Source organism: Ascaphus truei, chromosome 7, assembly GCF_040206685.1.
Source record: "Ascaphus truei isolate aAscTru1 chromosome 7, aAscTru1.hap1, whole genome shotgun sequence".
Classification (NCBI taxonomy): domain Eukaryota; kingdom Metazoa; phylum Chordata; class Amphibia; order Anura; family Ascaphidae; genus Ascaphus; species Ascaphus truei.
Genome location: NC_134489.1, coordinates 73,220,348 through 73,238,434, shown reverse-complemented (window position 1 = coordinate 73,238,434; position 18,087 = coordinate 73,220,348). Strand labels below are relative to the sequence as shown.

At 42.5% G+C, this 18,087-nt stretch overlaps 1 protein-coding gene across 3 annotated transcripts in view; it reads right to left on the bottom strand.

Moving 5' to 3' along the window:
• Positions 1-18,087, bottom strand: part of WIPF1 (WAS/WASL interacting protein family member 1) — a 74,295-nt gene that overhangs the window by 33,053 nt on the left and 23,155 nt on the right. Inside the window, exon 2 of one of the 3 annotated variants that reach the window (XM_075609028.1) lies at positions 8,424-8,519. The exons of the other annotated variants lie outside the window; for them this stretch is intronic. The gene's annotated coding sequence lies outside the window, so the exon portion shown is untranslated. The remainder of the gene's footprint in view (positions 1-8,423; positions 8,520-18,087) is intronic. 3 annotated transcript variants of the gene reach the window in all.

Here is an 18,087-nt window from a genome sequence, read left to right as displayed (position 1 = left end):
ACCCACTGACTGCTGCACACACACACACTGACTGCTGCACACACACACACACACACTGACACACACACACACACTGACACAAACAAACACACACACACACACACACACACACTGACACACACACACACTGACTGACACACACACACACACTGACTGACGCACGCGCGCACACCCACGCGCACACACACACAGACTGACGCGCGCGCGCACACACACAATGAATGGTACACACACACACACACACACACACACACTGACACACACACACACACACTGACACACACACACACTGACTGACACACACTGACTGACACACACACACACACACACTGACTGACACACACACACTTACTGGCGCGCGCACATCCCCACACCCACACACTGACTGAATGACTGACTGACTGCCGCACGCACACACGCACACACTGACTGTGTGTGTGTGCGTGCGTCAGTCAGTCTGTGTGTGTGTGTTTCTGCGTCAGACTCACTGACGCGCGCGCGCACACACACTGACTGACTGACGCACACACAATGACTGACGCACACACACTGCATGAAGCTGTAAAGGAGGGAGGGGGGGAACTGGATTGATGTGAATGGGGGACAAACAGAGAGAGGGGGAGGGGTGAGGAGAGAGAGAGGAGCGGGAACATTACATCCCGGGCAACGCCGGGTCTCTCAGCTAGTATAAAATAAACGTAAAGAGAGGGTGCATACCATTCAATGATGGATACAAAAAAAGGAACAACAGGACAGTCACTCTTATACTCCCAGAAAGTGAATATATATATATATCATTTACGTGAATCACTATCCGTATTTGAAGTGTGTGTGTATATAAATATATATATACATACAAATGAGCATACAGTAATATTTCCATTTGCTATTTGCCTTGCTATGGAGGGTTTTTGTCACTTTTTTACTCACATAACTTCACATATACATACATATATAATATATAATATATATATAATATATATATATAATATATATATATATATATATATATATATATATATATATGCAGTGGAAGTGTATTGTGTGTATTTACCTACACACTCACTCCACATTTCAGTAACATACATATACATCTAAATAATATTCACATATACACGTTTGCTATAAATGGAATTATTACAATTTTACATTATATACACGTGCAATGAATGGAATAAACACTGTAATAAGTTTGAAATCGCCTATCCGAGCTTCTATGCATGGCTGATCCCTTTTCTCCAGCTTCCTTGAATGTGCTATGAGGAAGATCATGTGACCAGATGCTAGTGCACGTTTAGAGAGAGGGAGGGCAGTGCTGACAAAGGGGTGTGCCTGGGTTTGTGACAGGCCATGAAGGGGCAGTGCCTTAGCAAATGCTTGTTAAAATAGAATACAAGAAAATTGCTCTTTCAAAGTTGTTTTTTTAAAAACAGAAAATGCTAAAAGTATTATTTCTTACTACAGAACTGATTTATTAAAAAAAACACACATGCAGGATATAGACTGAACTGCAGCTTTAATTGTGTGTCCGATTTTTGTGGCTTTCATGCCCAATAAATAGTTTATTTGTAATGTTTTGCCTCCAGCCCTTACATTGCTTTGCTCCACCTTCAATCTCTCCTATTTTTAATAACACTCCACCGTACAGCAAATAGAAATACCACGTGTGGTGCATCTGCATGTGTCAGGCAGGTTTGCAACCATGTCCTTCCCCATTGTCACTTAGCAAACAGTGCTTAAATTACAGCCAGGGATTTAAAAGGTGACACACCGAGTGCTCATTTGCATGTCATCACCCAGAATCCCTGGCTTCAGTGGAAGCATGGTATGATAAGAACTAATGGGGAAAGACAGGGTTGCAGAACTGAGACATGCAACTGTAGCCACAAGTGGTATTTTGGTTTGCTGTACACTTATACACTACAGATGTTATTGGTCACATGACCCGTACATGTAGGAAATTGCACGTGTTACACTGCATCCTTAGAAGAGGTCACTTGCTTTGAAGCTCCTGTATTCTGCACTGACATCGCAAATAAAGTGTACTTAAGTACCAGATGTTGGTGGGCATGATACCTGGCAGTGTAGTCCCAGTGATTTGTTTTTGTACTTCCATTGAAAGAAAAAAATCATATATAAAAAATAATAATGTATTGCAGCCTTGTAAAGAAAAGAAGAAAAAAACAAGGACCAGACAATAAAAGGCTACATGGATTTTCTTCTCACTACTAAACCATGTGGCTTCAGTTGTGACAACTGCTTCATCGGGAGATATACTGTACCAGTTAGAAGATCTCGAATTAAACAGAACATACCCCAGCAAACAACACACCTACATTTACATAGGGAGTACCCCCAGTACATATCATAGGAACTTCTGATAAAGACAATAAATAAGATAACAATAACTGGTTTCTCTTTTCCATACAAACTAAAACATTATTCTACGTTGTGTATGTATGAAGAAAACTGCACTCTGCCAGCAAAGTGTGTTTTTAACTTTCTGCTTGTACATTTGTTGCATAAAACCCAAGCAGGCGCTCATCCAGTCACATCACTGCGCCTCAAACTGGCGTGAGCCTGGTTCAAATCCCAGTGTCGGCTCATTATAATCTTGGGCAAGCCCCTTCATCTCTCTGTGCTTCAGGCACCAAAATTAGATTGTAAGCTCTTCAGGACAGGGCCTTAGTGACTTCACAATTCTATGTACAGTGATGCATAACACTGTCAACGCTACATTAGAAAACATGACTATTATCTAAATCTTTTCTAATTAAGTGATTTGTATTGTATGCAGATCGTTAGCACAGAAGGTATGTTGATCAAGCGGAGTATATTAATATTATGAAGAAGGAAACACAATGGACAGAGACAGACAGGAATATGCATGATGATGGTGCAGTTTGCTACATCCTGCATAGCAGAAATTTTAATTTGATTCAATTTGCGCCAGTGGCATATGTATGAAACCTGTTAGCCTTGTTGACACAAATCTCTTTGGAGCAGATGTTAATGCAACAATCAACCACAACTTTTTATTCTACTGCCATTAGATCCATCCAGTGGCACCGCATCTTCAAAGAAGCCTTAATTTTGCAACCATTGAGGAAGACTTGTTTATTCTGATTAATTTAAGGGGTCGATCACCCAGTTATAAACATATCACTGCCATTGGTTCATATTTGGCCTGCAACAGAACTTCACTTTTAAAGGATTCAAAATGCAGTTTCATCACAAGATGAATCTAACGTGAATCTCAGTCATGAATCTTTATATCCAACTCTTCTTTGATCTGTGCTAGAATCCAGTTCATGACATGCCAGTCTCCTGTCACTTTCCCTTAGCTATCGCACAATTTTCCAACCTGGCGTGTGGAAGAGGACAATCGCTTCATTGTGAATTGAATAAGATATTATATAATACGCAATAACTCTCTCCCAGTAACTAGCGGATTCATTTGACAAGCGGCATAATATTTGGGCTAATCTCCCGGTCGTACACATACACATTTTAATAGGATCCTTTTGGAAACTTTAGGGTGAAATGGATTACCTGCTACATGTCACAGAGGTGTCACATCAGTCATTGCCCTATGAGGGCCGATTATGGTCACGTTTTACAGTCGTGCAAGTTGGGGGGGTGCAAAGTGGGGGGCGTCTCTATAAAACAATAAGAGAGGTTTGGGGTTCCTTACAATGCAGCTGATTTCAGAAGCACTATTAGAGAGGGTTGGGGTTCTTTACAATGCATCTGATCTCAGATACACTATTAGAGAGGGTTGGAGTTCCGCAGAATTTCATAATACTGTATAATTATAGGGTTCCTTGACCAAAAAAGGATGAAAAACTCTGCTTTAGTCACTGCATTTCCATACACACAAAATGTAACATTTTTATGGCTACATCATTAACAGTTTCCCAGCTACAAAACCTGCACAAAAATAAAAAAAACACAAAAAAGTGCACCACACTTACTAAGGGAAATAATGATGATAAAATCATTAACTTGTAGCAAACAATCAAACGGTAAAAAATAGGGTTAAGGATAGAAACTGGGAAAAACCTGTTTGCTTACTCAAGACCATGGAAACTATTGGGGCGATTTATCCAAGTCTGATTGACACTTTGTGTGTGTATATAATATTCGCCACCTTCCGCTCCCAATGTCTTGCAAACACACACTTCTAGGACACCGGAGCAGCAATGAATAGCAAACGCTACCAGCTCCAAAACTGGCAGGACAGGGGCAAAGAAACCCCCCCCAGACACCACTAGACAATCCTGTTTTTAGAAATGTTCTTCTTTGGTCAATGCTGTGCTTTTCTTGCCACCGTTCGGCAGCTTATAAGATTTTAATAAATAACTCCATGTATTTACGTGACAAACCTTTATGGGGGGCCCAATGTATAGCCCCAACGCCTCTGCATAAACACGATGGACAGAAGACACCACCAGCTTGTTAGCACACGAGTGGCAACACAACAAATTAAACTACTAGGTTTTTCTATAAAATAGCCGGTAAATTTGACAACTTCAGTTTTCCGGATGGATTTTAACACTTATGTAACCGAATGTTATATTGTTGTTAAACAACTGTGTTTAGCTCTTTTTAAGGTGAATACTTACAACTTCCAAGTCATATTTGCTATGCACTAGAACAGACGTGGCCAACTCCAGTCCTCGAGGGTGACCAACAGGCCAGGTTTTCAGGATATCCCTGCTTCAGCACAGGTGGCTTAATCAGTGAGCCACCTGTGCTCAAGCAGTGATATCCTGAAAACCTGGCCTGTTGGTGGCCCTTGAGGACTGGAGTTGGCCACCCCTGCTCTAGAGAGAGCAATCGTTAAACAAATGGAGGAGCGATGCCCCAATAGAGCCCCATTGTCTATTTAGCAGCCGCAAAGAAAGAGGAATGCAGAGATTAACAGGCCTCTTAAAGTTCAATATTACTCATCAACAATTCTACTATTCAGCAGCACACAGCATAAGCTGTTTAGCGAATAAGAAATACAGCGGCATCTTTCTTTAACCCAGTGACGGTCATGCAGAGAATATTCTTAGGACACACAAAACAGAAACTTTTTAAAAGATCAGGATCAGATAATGTGACTTTTACCAAGTCAAATTATTTCTCAGCTGCCTGGCACACATTGGCTGGATTGTTATCTGTTGAGGCTATGGAGGAATCGGTGCCAAATCGCAAGACTGGCTATTGTGGGTTTGAATAAAGTAATGCTATCCTACTGGCGATGGCCGTTGGTCACGATGGGGAATGATTGCCAATAGCTATAGCTGTTCTGTCAAGAAAACCCAAACATGTCAAAATGGTGGGAATGGCAAAGTATCATGCCATTTTGCCAAGATATTGAAAACGTCTCACTTCTGAGATTACGGTTGTTATCTTTATGTCAAAAGGATGAGTTCTGTGCGCACGGCTTCTTAATTAAATGCAAATAACCAACCAAAGATGCGTTTTATGCAGATTTGGAACTCTTCCTAGCGCAAAAATAAATAGCAACTTATTTGCTCACCTGCTGTCTCTGCAAGTCTCCCAACATACCACTTAGATTGTAAGCTCTTCGGGGCAGGGATTTCCTTTCCTATTGTCTGATTTTGCTGCGCTTATTGTATTATGATAATTCCCTGTATTGTATTCTTTGTGAAGCGCTGAGTACACTTTTGGCGCTATATAAATAAAGACATACATACATACATACATACATACATACATACATACATATCAAGGTCTCCTGGCTGCAAAGCCGGGCAAAAATACTGCATGAGATCAAGGAGAAGTATTTCTTTGGACATTTGGCCCACATCTGCAGCTGGAAGGTTTTTGTAAATGAACCCCCAAAGCGTTTTGCTTGTTAAGGTAGCCGTCAGGACTGCTTTTTACTGCCAAATGTAAACCGCCTTAAAGGGGCAATGCAGCTATATGTTCAAGTTGTTACATCTATGTAGTTTTACCCAAATCTGATACCTACAGTAGAAGTATTTAAAAGCAGCAAAATGTGAAATCTTATAAGGTTTAAAATAATAATCATCAGTTATGTAATAATAGATATAATAACTCTTTGATAAAGCTCCTTAGGAGAGAAACGCATCAGAGGACATTTTTTGTTTGTTATTGGTTTGGCTCTCATGCCCAATAAATGATCATATTTTAAATTCAATTTTGCTTCCAGCCAAGTCTATTCTTGCAGTGCGCAGCCCTGCGTGGGACAGCAGCACGCGTTTTGAACAGCGGCGGTATTGATGCTTCTTCTCAGCGGGATGTGAGTATACAAGTCAACTCTTACCTGCTACAGTGTTTTCATCTTCAGCCGGTGTGGACAAACGGATTGTCTAAAGACACAGAGCTACGGGAAGTACCCGACTGTCCCGTGGGAGGGTTCCGCTGACACGGAACCTGCTCCGGGACAACACAGGTCAGACACTGCTCTCCCGCATATCCTGCTCCCTGAAAGTTTCAGGTGAGGTGTTTGGCTATAGAATATCCACACATCACTGGGCTTGATACACACTACATATTCAGACTTTGCATCTACCAAGCCATCATTTGTCTGTTCTACAACCATCCGTTTATTATACTCCACAAAGTCACCAACAAGCGTTAGAAGCACCCATTGTGGATTCATATCCAATCTGGTTTATGTAATAAGTGACCATTTAAAAAAAAAAAAATTCAACATTTAATGCCATTTTTAATGAGTTTTAATATACTGAGCATCCTTTGATTTCTATAGCAGGTTTTAGCCCACCTCCCCAGCAGTGCAAGATCATTGCAACACTATCCTGTTTGTGATAATTTGTTGCCAATGTTCCCAGCAGGCAGTGTTGGGGTTAAATCTGCCCTTGCTGCTGCAGTAAACAACTCCCTAGATTGACAGGGGGGTGGGCCTAAGGCCTGGGTACTGCCCTATCAGGGGCTCAGACCTAGGACCCTCCGATGGTAACAAAAAGGGGCTGCAGGCTAAATTTAGAGGGTTTGAGAGTTGGAAGTGTGGAGCCAGGGTTCTGGTTAACCTTCCATCCCCTCCCTCAGGGGAGTGGGACCAGCTACCACACACTTCACCAGGGAGTGTGGGAGACAGGGATAGACCATTGTGGCCTCAAGCCCTGGGGGTGATTCCAAGGACCACGAGTGTGTAAATGTTGGTATACTGCTGTGTACTATGAAGAATAAAGAACCGTTCCTGTTTTATACTCCTGCCTGGGGCTGCAGTTTCGTCAGGGAGAGAGTGAGTGTTTTTCACAGGGGACTGCACCTATTCCTATAGGCCCTGTGGGAATGGAGGCCCTGCAACACCAAGGAAAGAGCTATGGATCCCTAAAAGCCTATCTGATTATCCCCACTACCACCAGCGGATGCTCAGAGCCTCCTGTGAGCCATACAGGTAGCACCAACACCAGGTAACAGCAGTGATTCTCCCGTAGGGTGGGGGAATATGGGTTACATTAGGAAGCGCTGCTAAGATTACCATCAGGGCAGGCTTTTGCAGCGAGAGAAAATAGTTCTCTCTCTAATTATGCTAGATTCAGAGGGCCCATGGGCATGATCTTGAGGACCGGACTCCCAGTTGAATGGAGCTATATACAGGTAGCGCCAACACCTGGTAACAGCAGTGATTCTCCCTTAGGGTGGGGGAACGTGGGTTACACATACATACATACACACCGCAGTCTGGGTGAACTCTTTTCTCTGCAGTGTATATAGTCTATTATCACACCCCCCCCCCCCCCCCCTGCCCCTTCCTAAACCATACTATGGCTACTGCCCCAGTGGTCACGGCTGCACATGCGCCGGAGCGTCTGGCGGCGTGTGCACCCATTGAAGCTGCTACCTGTGGTCTGCAGTGGAGAGCAGGAAATCCGACGGGGGCGGGGGAGGGGGGCATGAAGTCACGCAGCTGGTGCGCCCTCATTGGCTGAACCGCCGCCATGAAGTGGCCAATGCCTGGCCGTCGCGACAAAAGACAAAAATATTGTCTTTTGGCAAAGGCACACACACACACACACTCACACACACTCACTCACACTCACACTCACTCACTCACACTCACTCACACTCACTCACACTCACTCACACAGGGCCTGCCCAATAGAGGGCTGTGGTCTGGTGAGCATGCCGTAGTGCGCAGAGCAGCAGCCACTGGGGACCTGGCCTAAGGCAGTAGCAAGAGTTTATTTTTTTTTCCAAATGCAATCTTCATCAGAAAGGTGTACAATAAAACATGCAGCCAATAATATTAATCACGCTGTTTCAGTAAAAAAATAAAATAAAATAATAGTGAGTCATATTCTATGCATCATTTCCAATCAATAAAAAGGACAACAATCTTGTTTTCTACCCAAAGATCTGAAAAGAGATTCTGCACTGACAAAAGCTGCATTATTAAACTAGACCATCAAGGATTGTACCTTTAAGTGAGCACACAGCTGTACTGTAGTTCACATTAGGTTACTCTGCAAATTCTTTTTGGAGGTCAAACCAGGCTTTTTGTGCAAAAGCAAGACCTGCAAAATAAGAAGAATATTGTATTGCTTAATCCGGATGATGTGATCTCTCTCTCTCTGCAGCTGGGGATGGTTTTTATGCAGAGTTGCAATGTATGCTGGAGTCAGATACATTTTCATTATTTCCTAATCCTTTTTATCCCCCCTCTCTAAACAAATCGAACATGAATCAATACGGAAGTGAAGGCATCATGTAAAAATAAAGAAAGAAAATATTAATATGCCAGCTGCGACAATATAGGAGAAAAAAAAGTGCAGTGGAACAGGAATCTGGCATTTAAAACGTGTCTTTTATTATAATCTTTAATGAGCAATATTTAATTGGATGAGCAGAAAAGCCAGTTACATATTTCAAGGGCCACCAGCCCTCAAAAGAGGTGTGATAAGTGATATATTATATATATATCTCAGATGCTAAGGCACTCCCTAGTGTGTAAATAAATGTAGAAAAATGGGGTGTTGCTATACCCAGAAGGGTAAAGAGAGTAGTCCAGGCACACTGTCTTATCATAAAGTAGAAAATTTAATCCAGCATAAATCCAACGTTTCGGCTGCACACAGGCAGGGTGAGAGCTCTCACCTTGACAAAGGCTGCCTGTGTGCAGCCGAAACGTTGGATTTATGCTGGATTAAATTTTCTACTTTATGATAAGACCGTGTGCCTGGACTACTCTCTTTACCCTGATACCATTTGAGAATCTGGTAGGATGATCCCCCTTGTCTGTGGGCACCGGCAGGTGACATTTTAGTGCTTCATTGATTGTGTGCCAGATCACCTCTTTCTATTGGCTACTAGCTGAGAGACCCGGCGTTGCCCGGGATGTAATGTTCCCGCTCCTCTCTCTCTCTCCTCCCCATCTCTCTACCCCGTCTCCCCCCTCTCTGTTTGTCCTCCGTTCACATCAATCCAGTCCCCCCCTCCCTCCTTTACAGCTCCGTTCCCCCCCCTTTACAGCTTCATGCAGTGTGTGTGTGTGTGTGTGTGCGTCAGTCAGTCTGTCTCTGTGTGTGTGTGTGTGTGTGTGTGTGTGTGCGCGTGTGTGTGTGCGTGCGCGTGTGTGTGTGTGTGTGCGTGCATCAGTCTGACGCACACACACACAGACTGACTGACGCACACACACACACAGTCACCCCGGCTCGGTCGCGGTACCTGCTTGCGCCACCCGGTGCTCCCGGCTCAGCCACGGTAGGGGGGGGGGGGGGGAAGGGGTTACCTGCTTGCTGGCGCTCCCGGCGGTAATACGGGGCCCCGAGGAGAAGAGCTGAGTGGGCAGGCGGCGGTTTTTCGGCGGGAGTTTGGCTGGCGGCGTGTCGAGGAGGTGGAGGAGGCTTGGCGCCGGGGAGGCTCAGGTTTGCGGTGAGGGGGGTGGGGGGGTTTGCGGTGAGGGGGGGCGGGGGGTTTGCGGTGAGGGGGGCACAGGGGTGTGTGTGAGACACTGTTAGACCACACCGGCCAATGAGAGGTGTGCGGGGGCGGGCGTGCCAAGGGAGCCATCTCATTGGCCTGAGGCAGGCCAAAAGGTCCAATGTGATTGCCCTAGACACAGGGACATACAATGGTTTCAAAAATATAGATATAGATACCCAGAAGCCCAGGATATGTACAATATGCAGACATTTCAATTCCCAATGAATTGGGCCACCACAGTAGAAAAACAGGTTGTTGTGTATTTGTGTAATGTACACGCTGGGTTGTTTCTTTGCCCTGATACACAAGACGTCTCTTTAACCAATGATTGATTGCCCATATTTACTAAACCAGTGCCATTCCATGAGACACCCTATGGCCCAATCGCTTGAATTGACTGCACGGTGCCTTCCGAGCGCTGGAAATTGTCGCGTGGAGTAGTATCGGTTAGTAAATATGGAACGCTTAGCTCATACGGCATTTGTATTCTGCTCTTCGCAGGTAAGTCTTTTGGGCCCCAATTTCCAGAGCTACTAAACTTATATGAATTACCATTCAAAAAAGCTGTGCAATGCTCAAGAGAACAAAGGAGCAACAGGTCCTGCAAAACCTGACCTATTGGGGGGGGGGGGGGCTTGAGGGCTATGATCCAATACATTTTTCTATATTTTATTCACATGGGACACGCATCTCTCCGTTTGCCTTCGCATTGGTACTGCTCCGTTTTCTCTCCTCTTTTGTATTAAATTTATATGAGAGCAGCAGTCTGTACTGACCGCCATTTTGTTTTTATTATTGAAAAGCGTTCTCTAGAATTAACAACACAAGTAGGAGGTAAAAAAAAATAAAGTTAATTATGATCTCAAGTAGAATTGAACTCTACCCGACTAAGGGGCCTATGCAGAGAGCAGCGAATTTTCGAAATTCGCCATTTTTTGGAGATAATCGCGCAGAAAACAGCAGAAAATGGAGATTTCCGAAAAACGCGCCAATTTTTCTTTTCTATTTGTAAAACTCGCCTCGCGGCTGGCGAGAACCGCAATCTCGCCAGTTTAAAAAATATCCGTATGCAGAGAGGCGCGAACGGCATCTAGCGGCTGTTCGCGCCAATAAAATGGCGCGATTGTCTCCGTTTTGCCTCGCCAAAAAAAACTGCCGCTCGCGGCCATTGCAAAGGGGGGAAAAAAGGCGCAAATTTGTTTTAACACATTTCTGAAGCGCGCATCTCGCCAATTTAAACTCGCCACACGCATCCATGTTAAACATAGCAGAATTCGCACTTTTCTGCATATGGAGATTAAAACTCTCCAAAAAAGCTACTTTTTAATAAATTCGCCAATTTTAAAATTCGCTGCTCTCTGCATAGGCCCCTAAGTGTTTATTGGTTTCTTTGCACATCTTAGCAAACCGTTTTTTTTTTTTGCCGATGTATTTACTTCTTTCCCTTTGCAACATTGTTTTTATTTTTCAAATCTGATGCTCCATTCAGGAGATAGAAGTGTTTGAAATATGAAGTATGCGGGAGGTTAAAATGGAGCTCTGGCCCCCCCGAGCAGGCTAAAACATAAACCATAAAAAAGCAGGACATGCTCAGCAGACAAGATACTAACATTATATTAACATTAACTCTTTCTGGAGGTCATTGCGGTTTTAACGACCTGTAAAAGGTCAAAGAGAAGAAGTTACAGGAAAGATGCTTAGGATTTATTAAAATCAATATATTCAATATCTGGTGCACCTTAAAAACCTCTAATTAATTAGAAAATATTGCAGCTTGCTCACATATCTAACTGGCTGCAGTGTATGTATTTTTGGAACACCGTTAAGGAGTGAGCAATAAAGTCGAGAAAAGTTGTTAATCATTTCCTGTATGAATAATATATGTATTTATCTGTGTTGCATCAAACCTTCATAGGTTTCCTCTTGTAAGAGACTATTGGGGGTTATATGTAGAACCCACTTCTGGCTGAAGCAAAAAAAGCAACAGAGATTATTCGTTGATACATCTGGTGGTTTCTGACCCCCACATTTGCATTAGTTAGACTGTAATACATACAGTAGCCCCTTAAAACCTCTCCACACGTACTATGTTTATTTTTGTATAGGTCTCTCCTAATGTTTAAGAAGCTATTACAATTAATTATGCCTGTTAAGGTCCAATAAGATCAGTCATAAGGCTTAGGGGTTCCCACACCAAACAATGGCTTTGTAATTCAAATATTTAATAACAAAAAAAAAAAGTGTGAGACTTCAATGAGTACCAAAGAAAACCAATGGTCTTTATATGCAGGTATAATGTGCCTATAACAAGACAGTGAAGCAGAAATATTTTAAATTAAAGAAAAACAAATCAAGTAAGTTTTCATTTACTATGAGCAGAAAGGGTGTTAATAATCTTGTTTCCTTCACTATGATACGCAACCAGAATAATTAGGCATACACTACAGTTCTCCTATTACAGGTAGCAGAATATATATATACATATTAAAACAAGACAAACTGCCTGCAACAGACTAAGCATATAATGAGTACTTAAATTAGTAATATAACCACCAACGGTGCTAGGGACTAGAAGTAATATAACAATGAAAAGAAAAAGAAAAGCGTCCCAACTCAGCACTCAAGTATACTCAGAACAAATATCAAAGAAAATTATGATTTATTTAACAGCACAAATAATCAAACATAAAATACAAAAAATATTAAAACAAACCCTGACCTCCTCCTATGATAGAATATGTATCAGACGGGGGAAATCCCCTATGAAGATACTGATGGACCCCTTATACCCAAGGCAAGGGAAAAAAAGCCTATAAGCACAAAATATATGTAGAACAAGGGGTTAACAATAACCCCTTGAACCTACAAGGCCGGCCTCACCCCTAGTAAATATAAAACCACACAGCAAGCATAGATAACACAACCACCAAATTGCCTAATACATGCTGATGTCAAATACATATATTATATACATACACCGTAAATGCAGTTGGTATAATCAAGGCAAACCAGGCACAGTACCAACAAGAGACTGTTAGTATGGGATCAACAATGGTTAACAGTTCACATCAGTTACCATAGTCCATGAGACCATCCATGCCACACTGTGATTGGACATTTTACTAAGGGTAAAGATCTTCCAATTGAGGGGTCCATCCGCAGGGGAGTCAGGAAAAAACAAACGCCCCTGGGGCATGTATTAGGCAATTTGGTGCATGCGTTATCTATGCTTGCTGTGTGGTTTTATATTTACTAGGGGTGAGGCCGGCCTTGTAGGTTCAATGGGTTATTGTTAACCCCTTGTTCTACATATATTTTGTGCTTATAGGCTTTTTTCCCTTGCCTTGTGTATTAGGGGTCCATCAGTATCTTCATAGCGGATTTCCCCCGTCTGATACATATTCTATCACAGGAGGATGTCAGGGTTTGTTTTAATATTTTTTGTCTTTTATGTTTGATTATTTGTGCTGTTAAACAAATCATAATTTTCTTTGATATTTGTTCTGAGTATACTTGAGTGCTGAGTTGGGACGCTTTTCTTTTTCTTTTCATTGTTATATATATATCTCACACACAATAAGTGAAGTAAGCCTATTTTTACATTGCTGACACCATTTCTGAGAATATTGAATACGCCCCTAAGACTTGAAAGAAATTAAATGTCTGTGCTTATAGCAACCACCCTAAATAAACAATAAATAAAAAAATCAGCTGCTTGGACCATTTTCGGCCAACAATCCCCATTGAAGTCAGGAATGTGAATGTTGGTGTCCATTTTAACCTCCCGGGGAGGCAAGTTTCCAACAACTGATGTCTCCAGAACTCCAGAATTATTGGTAAAAACAGAAGCAAAAAAGACATTTGCAATGGTAAAAAAAGGCATCATTCATTTTATTCTGTAGTATAGTATCGTTTTCAACTCCAGTCCTCAAGATCCCCAACAGGATATCCCTGCTTCAACACAGGTAGCTCAACCAGTCCCTTTACAATATGGTGTGAAATTGTTAACACATTGCTAACAATACCTAACCTCTATACAACTAAACGGAATTTAGCACATAACTAACAATGCATTGGCAGAACTAATTCCTTGCCCCCACCATTTGCTAAATTTTCCTCCTCAGTAGTGAGCTGTTACAATGCTATGAATTCTGGGGCACAATTTTTCCTGCTTGGCAGTGGTTGGCAGGCACCGAGCTGTGATAAGTCACGTCCCAGAATTCTTTGCGTTTGCGCTGGGGCTGCACCACTAGGATCACAGGGAGAGAAAGAAGAAGAAAAAAAGCCAGTGATATGCAGGCCAGGACAATGAACACTTTCCCCCCTGCACCATACGGAATATTGGACAAAACGATACATTCAAACATGTATTGAAAATCAGCTTACTGAAAAGATACCTTCTTTCTGCCCTGACATTTCCAATAGTCTAGTGGTTCCCAACGCTTTTTCCCATTGCCCCTCGCCCTGCTAGAAAACAATTTGTTTCACATATCCCCAATTAATTAATCTTATTTTTTACACATCAGAATATTGCTGACAAAACTGAATGATCCCAGGTAGTATAGTATCCTAAGTTCAGCGATGCTTAATAAGGCCCCAAACTGCACCTCAGTGTTTCCGCACAGCATGGGTGGTGTACAGATAGTGTCGGGAGCTTTCAAAGTCACGCCCAACAATGCCTTGCCGCTGTGAAAGCAAAGCATTGTGGGGAGTGACTTTGGAAGCTCCTGCTGTAATTGACAGTTATACCACCTACGCTAAGGTGCAGCTTGAGGCCTTACTAAGGGCATAGTCCCTACATGGGCTCAGGAGCCCACTATACTGCCTGAGATCTGCCATTACAATTCTTTGGGGGGGGGGGGGAGGGGATGAACCCTGTAGACACACTTCATAAACCCGTTGGGAATCACAGCAATAGACAGATTTGTAGATTTAAAAAAAAATCTGCTATAATATACATTTTTAGTCCAAGTAAAAAAGGCATCAACTAATACTGAAGTATGCATTTACTCTGCACTATCGCAACTGGACTAGCACGGCTATTTCTATTTAATTCAATATTAAAAAAATACAAAGAGTACTTTGGGAAGATGTGGTCCCGCTTAGCTTTCCCTTCCTTCCCAGCAACTTCATTGCTCCATTGGTTTTCTTAGTCAACAAAGAAGAACGTATAACGCAAGAAACGTGGGAGAAGAGCAGGAAATAGTGAATTCTATACAACATTTCCCATGGAAACAGCTCGCGTTATCTGAAACCTTATAGGTTGAGTACTATAGGAATCTGGCATAGGTAAAAAAATGAGGCAAAGAGTGATTAACAAAAAAGGATCGAGACCTAATCCTAGTGTTGATTTTAAAAATAACCCCCCCGCCAAGTTATTGGAAAACTCACAGGACTACATTCTTAAAGCTTTCACTAACACTGAAGAATGGGATTTCCATCCAAACCTTCCATTTTCTGCACCCAGCAGTATATTCTTTATGAATTCTAACATGGTTTACAAGATTATATTTTTTATCCTGAGTGCTAGGACCTTCCTTTGATATTTGCGTGGCATTTAGAGTGTTAACTCTTGGGTCAAAAATATTTTTTTACTCAGTCACTGATCGTAGGAAAAGTATGGAGTACTACTACGTTTATCAATGCCTTAACTTGGGTTGAGACTATTTTAATAAAATACTTCCCCCCCCCCCCCCCCAACTGTTTACGCCATATACAGAGAATGAACTTTTAGAAAACTAGAATCCAAAAATCTTCACAACCACTTTCTAATGCCACATTGACTAATCCAGGGGAGACAATCTTTTTTCCCTGCGCCACCTGACGGCTGTCCTGCACTCCGTGCGCCCCCTCCCTTTTCCTTACCGTGGTTCCTGGCGACTTGGTGTCATGACGTCACGTTGCTATAGCCCATGGCGACGCGTCTCCACGTGCCGGATGAACCACGGTAAGTAAGGTTTACAGAGGCTTTTGCCGCTTCCCCGGCTTAAGTGCCTTCGGAAAGCACGCGCCCCCCGCAGTTAATCTCGCCCCCCAGTTTGCGCACCGCTGGACTAATTTATTCCACTTACTATAGCATTCATTCCATGTTTAGTTTTGCATAAATATATATTTTATGGTTATGAAAAACAAAGTTCTCTGGAATGGACAGGACCACTGGGGAGGTCAGTAATAGGGTTTTTTTTTTTATCCTATGTACGACTGTACTGAATTGCATTTTCTTTGCACACCATTTATAAAAATGTTTTACCAGGAAGTAATACATTGAGAGTTACCTCTCGTTTTCATGTATGTGCTGAAGCAGGGAAATCCTGAAAAACTGACCTGTTGGGGGTGGGGAGGGGTCTTGAGGACTGGAGTTGGCAACCCCTGCTCTAGAGATTAAGGCAATCATGATTTTTTAACACTGGTTGTTTTGTTTGTTGAGCAGGACACGTGGAGTGGGCACGATACTAACATTATAGGAGTTAACATTCTGGGGGTGAAGGGTCTTACTGCTTTAATACAGTTTTCTCAATAGCAACCAGTTTATAGGTGTGACAGAGTTTTATTATGGGCAGGTTATGTTATGAAAAGGTTTCTCTTCCCAGGATAGAGTCTGTGTCACATTGTTATTCTCCCTCTGTAACCTTAAATCGCAGACACCCGTAGCGCATTTCAAAAAGTATAAAACTTGGTGAGTCTAAGGGCCCTGTTCCATATATGCCAAAGCCGTCAGTCAGGACGTAAAATGGGGACTTTCATCCGAAAATGGGCAGAATAGCTGCTTCGGCGAATATAGCATTTGCCCCTAAATGGCAGAGCAAGAGAAAAATAGTCTAATGAGAGGATAGGCTGCGGAGTATTGTCCTGTCCCAAAAAGTGCGTGTGAGATTTAGCATCTGGTTGGAATATCCAGCAGCTGCTTTGGTTGTACGTATTTGTATAGCGCCATGCATGTACATAGTGCTTCACAGCAGTAATACAGAATAATAAGAGACATAATGGGACTAAGTGCTACAGACAGAGGTAAACATTAGAAAAAGGGAGCCTCTGCCCCGAAGAGCTTACATTCTAAGTGGTAAATATTGAGAACTTATAGAGAGAGTAGGAAGGTGTCTTGGTAAGTGCATATGAGATGTATGGTACTGGTCAAGGGACTAGTACCTTTAGAGCTATTCAAATATTTCATTAAAGAGGTGTGTTTTAAGAAAGACTTTAAAAAAGGTGGAGAGGGTGCTTGGAGGGGAATGGGGGACAGTAAGTGAGAAAGGTTTTAGGAGGGAGAGAGAGTTGCATACAACAAGGGATAGACAGAAGACATTATTTAGCAGAATCAAGAGGCAAGCAGGTATGCAGCGAGACATTTATGTTGATATGCAAGGAGGGGCAGGCGATTTTATGGCCCTAAAAGAGAGGAGGAGAATGTTATAATTAATACGGGATTTAGTAAAAAGCCAGAAGTGAGGTTTCAGCAGGAGAGATCCCGAGACAGATTTAGGAGGGAGTGAAGTGATTCTAGCAGCAGCGTTTAGGATAGATTATAGGTGAGGGGAAGGCTACACTGTAGAGCAGTGATTTTCAACCAGGGTTCCGCAAGCCTGTCATTAAAATCTAAGGCTAAGCTCATACACTCCGCTTGCTTGCGAGAGTGCGAGCTTTTACCTTGCCGCGCGGTTGGAGCAGCAGCGTTCGCTGCTCATATTGCTGGCGGCGATGCGGGGTCGTGACGGGCGCGTCACGAAGCTGGTTCGCCTTTATTGGCTTAACCAGCTCACGTGACTGATGTCACGTCAGTAAAAAATGTGTCTCTTCAAATCGCAGTCGCGCCAGCACGCTGCGTTGTGCGCACACACGGAGCGGCCTCATTGGCTAATGCCTATTTGAGGTTGGTGCACGAGTGCGCACACACGCAAGCTGTATACTCTGAGCCTAAAAGTGTAAATACTGTACCTTAAATATAATCTAATCTCTCCCACATATCTGTACAATCTTGACACAAAATAAAGAGGAAGTTTGCTTATGTGTATTTATAGTTGCAGTAAAAAATACCCTATTTGCACAAAGTGTTGTTTTAGCTAGAAAAAGGACGTCTTCGATATCTTTATTCACAATGAAATATATTTAACTCAAATACTAATTTGGTTTAAAATTGGTTTAAGTGTTAGTAATTATATCACA